This window comes from Corylus avellana, chromosome 4 (assembly GCF_965113065.1).
Source record: "Corylus avellana chromosome 4, dhCorAvel1.hap1.2, whole genome shotgun sequence".
NCBI classification, from domain to species: domain Eukaryota; kingdom Viridiplantae; phylum Streptophyta; class Magnoliopsida; order Fagales; family Betulaceae; genus Corylus; species Corylus avellana.
Window position 1 is genome coordinate 11,272,614 of NC_142493.1, and position 6,723 is coordinate 11,279,336.

Consider the following 6,723-nt stretch of genomic DNA (forward strand, 5'->3'; position numbering starts at 1 on the left):
TGCTTGTTCCTTAGTTGTTATGTTGTTTAAGTATTTTTCATAGTTAACTTAGTTGGTAGTTTGTAGCTTCTAGTTATGTTGTTGTCCTTAATCTAGGTTTAAGCATGGGTTAGTGTTTAATTCTTATTGGGCATATTTCCTTTTACATGGAAGTATTGTTTTGAGAAAGGAGGTCCTAGGAATCCTTTTGGTAGCTTTAGAACTAGTTTGGGAGGATAGGAGAATGGTTGAACCAAGTGAGGTTCTACTTGAACCTTCTGGGCGGATGTACGGCCACAAGACCAGATGTATGTGCCTTCTGGGCGGACGTACGGCCACAGACCCAGACGTACAATCAGAAGCGTTCTAGGAAACACCACTTTGGCCAGTCGTCTGGTAACCTCTGTTTTAATGTTCTATGTTCGTTTTAATTGGATTTAGAACTAATGATAGGTTTTTTCTTAGTATTCGAGGTTATAGAGCCTCAAGGGAATTTTATGGAAGAGCCTTAAGACCTGGGTGAGTACAAACTCGCATGGATGCTTGTTGTTACTTTTCCCGCATTGCACGTCTATTTTATATATATCAAACATGCATATTTTGCAACTCTCATTAAATACATTTTGGAACGACTCTGAACTCCCTTTCGCAAAAACGTATGTTGATTAACAAGATAATGATGAGCTTTGTAAAACTATGCATATAAAATACTGATAAGATTAATTGCATCGTATGATATGGTACACCGGTATATGCGAGATAACGGCCATGGGCTTACTATACAGGTTAACTTTATGGTCAATGTGTGTGTGTGGGCTTTGGATTCAATAGTTTCGTGACCAATGCAGCCATTTCCAAATGGTTGGTCATTGTAGGACGGACATCATTAGTGGTGTGGACTACCTGAGGTCGGACTCCATCCTGCCACTAATGGGATGGACGGTAGCGTACAATATTCAGGGCACCAATGTTGTATTACAGGTCCCTCGGGACAGCGCCAACCCTGCTGAGAAGGGGTAATATCTCGGGTAAACCATACTATTGAACTATAACATGATTTCTATGTTATAAGCATATATTATAGCTATATTGCATTCTTGATAAACTGTCATCTCGTAATGTTGTATGTGCTTTATAAACAACTGAGTTCACCATTTAATGACGGGTACGTCATGTGCATTTATACTCACTAAGTCGTCGGACTTACCCTTGTATTATTTTCCTTTTTTTCTCCATATGTACAACTATGCGGTTATAGATGGTTTAGCAGAAGATGGATACCGCGAAGCATCCGGTTATTGTAGAGGATTCGATCCGGAAGATGCTTGAGGACTTATTGCAAGCTTAGGCGGATAATCATGGTAACTATTACTTTTGAGTTATGCTGTAGACCTAGAAACTTTGATGTATGCTTGCATATTAAGGTATAACATAGATCCCTTGTAAAGATGACTTGTATAGCGTAATTTCAGCTAATTTGATGTTCCTTGGTAGATGCTCTAGTTATAATGATTATGTTTATAGAATTTTAATACTTTCCGTTGCTTAGTATCTTCTCTTTTTGAGGAGTAGAGATCCCTAAGTCTTGTCCCGCGAGAGATAAGGCTGAGAGAGGAATCGTGGAGTTAATTACTAATTAATTAATTTTCGGGCCGTTGCAACTAGGAAGTGTGAACCTTCTAGTATTGGTTGCTCATGAGTTCCTAAACATAGCTCGACCAATCTAGTGTCATGCCATATGGGACATTTTAGAGAGTTATGCCAAGGAGCCTTCAGATTCGAATCTAGTAAAGAGTACAAGAATTGGGAGGACCCAGATTTTTAAAGGGGGCTCCCTCACAAGTTGTAACAAGGACTTAATAGATCGTTACTTGTCTTTGTGGTTGACCAATGAAGAGAGAAAAAAGGCAGAGTTTGAAGCCATTAAGTTGAAGCTTTCTAGTATCTCTATTAATCAGGGAGGACTTTAGGTTCCTATTGAGAGTAAATAGTTGTGAGTTGTTTCCTTGTACTAATTTTCTTCCTAGGTGATGATATCCATCTTGTTTCTCAAATCCAATTTCACCTTCTCATTTTTGGCATTTCTGCTATTAACTAATTGTTTCTCTTTGAGATAGATATGTCTAGAAGAGGAGATATTACATTGAAGAATCTAACAAGACGCTGAAATTAGATGACTCTTTTGTTTGCTACTTTGTTGTCGATATAAAGTTGGATTTTAGGTTTTGTTTTTAAATTAATGAGATTCAATTTGTGTTCTAACTTAAATAAAAGCTTGTTGAGGCTAGCTATCCTTATCCTCCCCTTTTATTATCACATTGTTATAGTTTTTGTTGCTTCCTAGGAAAATGTTCTTTCAAATTTGACACGCCAAAATTGCGTCTCCATTAAAAATATTGTTAACTGATTAACTTTGTCAAGGCAAATGGGCTTGCCTTTGTGGGGCTGGATGCCTTTCATTATTTATTTATTTATTAATTTAATGTTTGTTTAATTAAAATTATGGTGGTGTTATCTTATTTCATTGAATTTTATTGTTATCATTTTCATCTTGTAAGCACTTGTATTTCATTCTAATTATTTTTAATCTCAACTTAATGTATTATATATATTAATTTTCTCATCCATTTTTTTTTTCTTTTTTGTTCAACAACATTTAGTGGCCACTAGGGATGATCTTGAGTATGCATGATGTTGTTAGGATTAATGTTAGGGTTGGTGCCCTATGAATCATTTTGAATTTGATTTGATTTGTATATAAATCCTTCTGTTTTTTAGACTTATTTTGTTGGGGAAATTGTCATTCATGAGATGGATTCGACGGCATTGAGTATGATTAATGTAAAACGATTTAAATCACAAGCTGCTTATAACTTGTAAATTTGAGTTGATAGTCAATGATAAAATTCAGCATTTTTTTGAAAGTGATTCTTCTAGTTCATATATATGTTGACGCATTCAGAAAGCATTGAAATGAACCACCATAAGAATGTGTACTACAAATTGCTTTCACCTGAATATGTTTCATCTACTAATTGAAAATACTATTAATCTTGAGGGAATAGTAGACTCAGATATGAAATAATAATCACTTTGATTTACCAATCGATGTGTGCAAATTTAATAACTCGCAAGCGCATGAGTCGTGTGTAGTGTAGATTGTGCAAGTGCGAGGTCGAACCACAGGGAGTTGTGTTGCAAAAATTAATTTCTATTTAAACTAACTCTATTTTAACCTAGTTCTGCAATTTTGAATTATGTCGTGCAAAATAAAATAAACTAATTAAAATAATTAAAAACAATTAATGGAAAAACATTAAGGTTTTTCGAATCCACCTCACCAAATCAAACAACACATTCTTGCATTTTATACATACAACCGACAAACAATAAGTTTTATACATTGTTCAAATTTGTAGACATGTATATTAAATCATTCGATGAATCCAACTGTTAAACCAATCACAACGAATATCCAATTGAGATCAAATCATCCACTGTATCCGTTTGATAGACGAATCACAATGGATATAAGTTCTCAATCGAATCATTCGATGTATCCATGAATGAAACACAACGAATATAAAACTTTGTATGAATAAAAGACACAACATTCAATCACATGAAATTAATCAAGCAATTGAATTAAATTTGAACAACAATTTGATCAGACATCGAATTGTATACATAAAACGACAAGAACGTAATTTTTTATCAATGGCAAGGTGTCATCTTTAACCTTAGTTGAAGGTTTTAGCCTCTTATTATTACAAAACTCATATTAAAATGAATTAAAATCATAAAAAAAAAAAACCAAAAACTTATGAAGAGAAACGTAGACAGAGCGTAAGAACGACAACAAGTCGAAAAACGGCTCTAAATGGCACCTCCCAATGTGTTTATAATAGAAAAGAATGCATTATATACTAAAAAATTAGGGCTTCAGCGCTTCCATGTCAGCGTGAGTGCGCTTGAGCGCACTCGGGTCTTCAAGGCGTCTGCGGTGTAGCACTTAAGCGCTGCGCTTAGAGCTGACATGGACGTGCACTCGAGCGCAGTTCCAAAAACCTTCAATTTCTTCGTAATTTTCCCCTTCAACCCGCAGTTCTCTCTTAACAATCTGCAAAGCACTAAGATACTAAAACTAACAAAAATATCAGAAAATAACAAAGTTAAGGACTTAACAAATACAAGTTAAGGGGCCAAAATATATAATATTTAGCACTCATCACCAATTGAGATCCATAGCTTGTATTTTTGGTTGTTGCACTGAGATATTCTTCGTAGGAAATATAAATATCTCCTTGAGATAATTTACTAGAATTGATCGTTTAAGTCCATGCCTAAGAATTTTAGTTAAGTGGTTACTAAAATTAGTACTCTTAAAAGATTTTATTTTTAATACAAGTATTGTGGATGATCATGTGATTGAGTACTCAAAGATAAAAGATGGATAAGGTGAACGTAAAATCAAAATACCTCATTCAATTATGAATATCTCAAGGAGAGGTTTAAGTTGAGTAAATTATAATTAATTGGGCTTGCAAAGTTTTATTTTTAGGTCCTTCCCTATTTCTATATAACTTTTTTTTCTTTTCTTTTTTTTTTTTTTTTTTTCACCCTCTCATGTAGCCGTGCATGACATTGAGAATTCAAAATATCAAAATATTTTAGGGTTTACATTTTACATTATTTTTACATTCAAAATATCAAAATATTTTACATTCATAAGAAAAAAGATTCTCCCTTCATGTATATTAAATTAAATTGTATACAATTGTTCTCCCTCCATATCTCTGTCACATAAACAAATGTAACTAATCCAACTAAGTTCTTCTAAGAATACATTGAGGATGAGCAGCGAAATCACAATTTTTACAGTAATAGAACCAAAGCTTTTCATTCCTTTTTTTTTTTCGCAAATTTGACAATAATATTCTCCAGAATCATCTTCAGCTGCATAAGTGAGATATAGGAGATGTGTGTCATATCTATGCCTAGTTACTAGTGGAAGAGTAGCACATTTAATGCACAAGCGGAACCCACAAGTAGTGCAATCAAATGTTTGAGTGCCATAAGGTCTTTGACTACAAGCATTACACTTTGATTGACCAAATTTACCAAGGAAGAGGTAGTGCTGGTGGCCTTTATGTTTAAAGGCTTCTGGAATTAAAATACACTGAGCATCAAATATTTTATTGCGACACGAATTCTTGACACATTTGTAGCTGAAGCCACTTTTAGTTCGCTCGCAAGCATAACACTTGAACGATTGCACATTGTAATTTACATTATGTAGGCTGAGCAGGTGTTGGTGATGAAATGGTCGCATAACCTCTTGGGGTAGTTTAGTACATCTTATATGGAGGAAAAACTTGCACTGCACACAACCGTAAAATGGGGACAACACTATAAATTGCATGCACCCCTCACAACGCTTGACATCCAAAAGCTCTTCATTTTTAAGTATTAATTTATGTTGTGCATGACTCGAATGTTCAATCTCCTGAAGGGCAGCTTTTTCATCCTCTGTTAGATCATTGCCCTCGACCAAATGAGTAGCATAGTCAACAAAATCACAGGCCTCACCCTCCTTCCTAATCCAATATCCACACCGTAAGTGGGCAATGTAGTCACAATTCTGATCATCACAATAGTAAGCTGCATACTTTGTATCCACCTCTTCTTGACAGACTTCACACTTGTGCTTTTTGACTTGACTAAGAGAAAATGTGCAAGTGAGGGAGTGACCATGTCCTCTAATTTTGATGGTGCCTAGAAATTTACCACAGTGAGAATGAATTAGAAGTAGACAGCTATTACATAGACATGCAATGCCACTGCATTTTACACCACACACTTGGCAAGTGAACTCGATTGGGTCTCGAGTGGAGATGAATGCGTGTGGGTTACATTTGTCAGCACTAATATTTCGCCAACGAGAAGCACATGTAACATGGAGCCTATAATCACATGTGCTACATTTGTAATAGAAGCGTCCACTGAAAACTTTACCGCAAGCACCGCAACAATATTGAATCTCTGTTGGCGGTATGAGATAAAGGTTGTGGTATGAGAAGTGGAGAGGGTGTGTTGTTTCGATGGGTAATTGTGCACATGGTTCATGAAGGAGGAAGGTGCAGTTGGGGAAGTAGCATTTGTAAAAGGTAATGTTGTTGTTACCTAACACTAACAAAGATGATACCGGTTGCTCGTACAATGAGCAAACTACTACTTTCTTCTCATCTCCATTCTTCGCCACCTCTTTCATGGATATCAAGTGATGGTTCTCGCTCAAATCATGTCTGGCCTCTATCCATATCTTGCGATTTGTTGTCTCAGGGCATGATTCATGAATGATAAAATCGCAATACTCCCCGCAATTGTAGCCGCGACTTCCCAATACTGACTTTCCTCACAGCCAGCAGTTTCTATAACTTTCCAGGTTATCTATGAGCTGCAAATGATGCCAAATCTCACCGGCCGCCATCTTACTCTCTGCTAATTAATACACAGTCACAGAGGCACAAAACCCAAAGGGTGGTTAATTAGCATTCAGATATATATATATATATATATATATATATATATATATTGTGATAGGATGATGATACATAGAGCATTTGTTGGGTCTTCAGTCTTCATGAATGAAGTCAAATTAGATTAATATATAATATTTTAATTAATTAACAAACCTTTATATATATATATATATATCCCCTTGAAGACTGAAAAATTAAGATG

At 35.3% G+C, this 6,723-nt stretch overlaps 1 pseudogene; it reads right to left on the minus strand.

Annotated features, from left to right (window-relative positions):
• Positions 1-3,921: 3,921 nt before the first annotated feature.
• LOC148586299 (uncharacterized) lies at positions 3,922-6,469 on the minus strand (annotated as a pseudogene).
• Between the last annotated feature and the right edge of the window lie 254 nt (positions 6,470-6,723).